This window comes from Acinonyx jubatus, chromosome B1, assembly GCF_027475565.1.
Source record: "Acinonyx jubatus isolate Ajub_Pintada_27869175 chromosome B1, VMU_Ajub_asm_v1.0, whole genome shotgun sequence".
Lineage (NCBI taxonomy): Eukaryota > Metazoa > Chordata > Mammalia > Carnivora > Felidae > Acinonyx > Acinonyx jubatus.
In genome coordinates this window covers 120,146,553-120,150,827 of record NC_069382.1, presented here as the reverse complement: position 1 = coordinate 120,150,827, position 4,275 = coordinate 120,146,553, and positions in this window count along the sequence as shown.

The window sequence follows — 4,275 nt, the reverse complement described above, 5'->3', positions numbered from 1 at the left end:
CAAAAACTGAGTTCCCAGCTTCTGGAGCCAGAATGTTGTATTCTTTGCTTACTAGCTGTGTGCCCCTGAGCTTCTTGCTATCTCTGTGGCTCAGTTACCTTACCTGTAAAATGAAATTATTATGAGGATTAAATGAGTTTATGATTGCAACACATTTAAAATGATACCTGGTGCATAGGCGAGGCTGTGTTAAGTGTTGGGTTATTACGAACATTACCCTCCTGTGGCTTGGGAGAGGGAAGAAGTGGGCTGAGGCCATGGGTAGCTTCAAGACTTTGCAGATCTTGGGCTTCTGATTTAGAAATGAACTCAGGCAGTCTTGCTCAGAGATTTGCTCTTAATCTCTAATATTTATACCTCTCCTTTAATATTTCTTCAGTTTAGTCCAAATGCTTCTATATTTGGAAGATGTTTCTCAAAGTTTGGAAAAAACACATTATTTTAATTTTGGGGGGCACCTGGGTGGCTCAGTTGGTTAAATTTCCAACTCTTGATTTCTGCTCAGGTTGTGGTCTCACGGTTTTGTGAGTTCGAGTCCCACGTTGGGCTCTGCACTGACCGTGCGGAGCTAGCTTGGGACTCTCTGTCTCCTCTCTCCTCCTCTCCCATTCATGCTATCTCTGTCTCTTTCAAAATAAATAAATAAACTTAAAAATGTTTTTAAATTTTTTTAAAAAGTGGAGGGAAAAGGGGGGTAGGAACTGATTAAAATGGGTAAAGGGGGTAAAAAATACAAACTTTCAGTTATAAAATAAGTAAGTCATAAGGATATAATGAACGGCATGGGGACTACAGTTAATATACTGTATTGCATATTTGGAAGTTGCTAAGAGAGTATATATTAAAAGTTCTTATCACAAGAAAAAATGTGTAACTATGTATGGTAATGGATGTTAACTAGACTTATTGCAGTGATATTTTTTCAATATATACTATTATGGAATCATTATGTCGTATACTTGAAACTAATATGTCATATGTCAATTATACCTAAATAAAATTTAAAAAGTAAAAATAGTCCCAAGTCAAATATTAGACAAATACACCATTTGTGGTGTTTTTTTTTTAAAGTTTTTATTTTTGAGACAGAGAGAGACAGAGCATGAGCAGGGGAGGGGCAGAGAGAGAGGGAGACACAGAATCTGAAGCAGGCTCCAGGCTCTGAGCTGTCAGCACAGAGCCCGACCCGGGGCTTAAACTCACAGACTGTGAGATCATGACCTGAGCTGAAGTCGGATGCTTAACCGACTGAGCCACCCAGGTGCCCCCACCATTTGTGTTTTAAAATGAAACATGGAAAGGGCACCAGGGTGGCTCAGTCAGTTAAATGTCTGACTCTTGGTTTTGGCTCAGGTCATGATCTCATGGTTCATGAGTTTGAGCCCAGTGTCAGGCTCCTTGCTGACAGTGAGGATCCTGCCTGGGATTCACTCCTTCTCCCTCTGTCTCTGCCCCTCTCTTGCTCTCTCCCTCTCTCTCTGCCCTTCTCTTGCTCTCTCTCTCAAAAATGAATAAACTTAAAAAAATGAATCATGGCAGTGATTTATTCCAGCAATGCAACCTAATGTATTTGTTAAAAGCCTATTATATGCATGTATGTATTATATATAAAATTAATGGCATTAAACAGTTAAAGGAAAAAGTTCACAAAGTCATCTACGTAAATACTGAAAATATGTTTAATAAGAATTACGTGCCCACTTCAGGTTCAAACTAGAAATTGTAATCTACTTCTTCATTATCGTAATAATTACTTACCTGAAGCAAACAGCCAGTGTCATTCTTCACAATGAAATCCTACAGGCACTCATCTGAAGCCACTCCGGTGCATTTTCAATCTTTTTGAAATCTTTACCAAGATTATAGTTGTTAAGGCTTTCTCTATGTTTTGACTTAAGCAAAGTTTCTGAATATAGCCCAGAAACTTAAATACCTACAAGACTGGGCAGATTGCATAAATGCATGACACAGCCGGGATAGAATAAAGTATTTTTTGCTGCAAAGCGTGCTATTTTCTTTTTTCAAGAAACAGATAACACATGGGTATAAGAAAGGTTTCCTGTCCTCTGAACTTTACTACAAGAAACCCAGCAATGCAAGTATGGTGATAAATGTAAACTGACAACAGCATTAATGCGGGGGAGCTCTACAGAGTGGTAATAGCTACTATGTGCGAGCACCTACATATTCCGGCGGGACACTGAAGCGGAAGCAGAGAAACACACGCACACGGAGAGATTGAGGTGGGACTCTACTAGTCTGACTCTTAACTTACATGTAATTGTGAACCATATCTGTGGTACAAATCAGAGGTGGGCCTGAAGGATGTGACACGGGTGTTGTGTCTGTTTACATTGGCTGTTTATGAAATGAGAGAAATCCTTCCATAGGATAAAAATTCCCCAAGAGATTGTGTTGAAATCTTTTATGAAGACCAAGTTCATATGGTGTCCGGATCTCTGGTGTGTCTTTTGGTAATATTTGGCTTTGGTTTTCCTTTGTCTCTTGGTAATTTGGGATCTCTTACCACTGCTTTTTGCCTTGCCCACCGGTACTATCTCCTGCCACCAGGATATCCCTCAAGCCTCAGAATTTTCTTTTTCTTTCTTTCTTTCTTTCTTTCTTTCTTTCTTTCTTTCTTTCTTTCTTTCTTTTTAATGTTTATTTATTTTTGAGAGAGACATAGAGCACGCACTAGTGGGGAAGGGGCAGAGAGAGAGGGAGAGGAGGATCCAAAGCAGGCTCTGTGCTGACAGCAGTGAGCCTGATGTGGGGCCTGAACTCATGAGCTGTGAGATCATGACATGAGCCGAAGTCAGATGCTTAACCCACTGAGCCACCCAGGTGCCTCTAGCCTCAGAATTTTCTAATTCATCATCACTCCTCCTAGATATTTTTTCTCTTCAGCACACATAACATTTTCTATCCTGAGAAAGTTTAGTCTTCAGCTTATGTGAAACAAATTAATGTCAGATAATTTTGAAAGTTCAAAATTTTTTTAACATTTTTTTTTACTTAACCTGAAGAGTATTCATACATAAATTAAAGGAATAATAGTAGAAATTACTTATGCTTTACCACGTGTCAGGCAATGTTCTAAGGACTTAACATGTGAAATCTCATCTAATCCTTCCCACAACCCTATGAGATTGGTGCTATTATTATCCTCATTTTCAGATGAGAAACTGAGGCATGGAAATGTGAAGTGCAGTGTACAGGTTCACACCACTAACAAGGGCAGCATCACAATGTCTGGCTCTAGTACATGGCTCTCCCGCAGCCATTGCACCATCCTCCTGCAAGACTGCAGGCCAAAATACCGAAGGGAAACACTCCTTCTTTCACACACGCCAACCATTCATTTCTGCCCTCATTTATCATACTATTTGGAATGCATACTATGAAAAAAAAAATGCTCTTCCAGGAATGGTACAAACAATAAAACACAAAAACCAAATAGCTAGCAAGTGCTACAGAAACTGAAGAAATATGTAAACTCAGTAGGAAGTAAAACAGGTTAATCAATTACGTTAGTGATTTACTATAATCATATTTGCAATGAACTTTAATCTAGTTCATGGCAAATTGTTCTTGAATCCCTAACAAATGCTTTTGACATTTCTTCAAAACTAACTCAAAACTTCATTTTATTTTGTCTATTTAATTCTGTTTAATTTGGATAAAAATTTTGCTTTAAGCAAACCTAATTTAGTCACTCTCTACAAGATATCATAATAGATTCAGTCTATTTGTTCTTCAGTGCTATGAATTACTGACAGCTTTCTAAATTATTCTAAGATTCTGGAGTGCAATGATTTATTACTTGTGCAATAATTTCTGCAAAGCTGCTGAAACCTGGCAAGTCTATAACTAATTACACATATTAGACTAAGCATTTGGCTCTGACATAAAGTGGGTTTTGTTTTTCTCATCTCTACAGTATTTTCTGTCACTATGTTATCACTTCCCTATCTACAGGAATGCCTTGTTTCTGTTTTAGTGGTGCAGAGAGCATATGTATTTGTGCGCATTACTTGAAGATCTCCTTTTAATCTGAAAGATAAAACTGGGAAAGAACAATATACCAAATAGTATTGAAGTATAGCATGGAGTCTCAATTTGAAATTAGGATAAGCTGCAGGCATGAGCAGGGATGTTTGCCAAACTGGTAGGGTAGGGTCCCTAGGAACTGTTTGTATGAAGACAAAGTTGCCTCATGGGAGAAATCACCTTGAAGAAAGACCAAGTAAGAAACAATGAACATGAGTTTGTAAC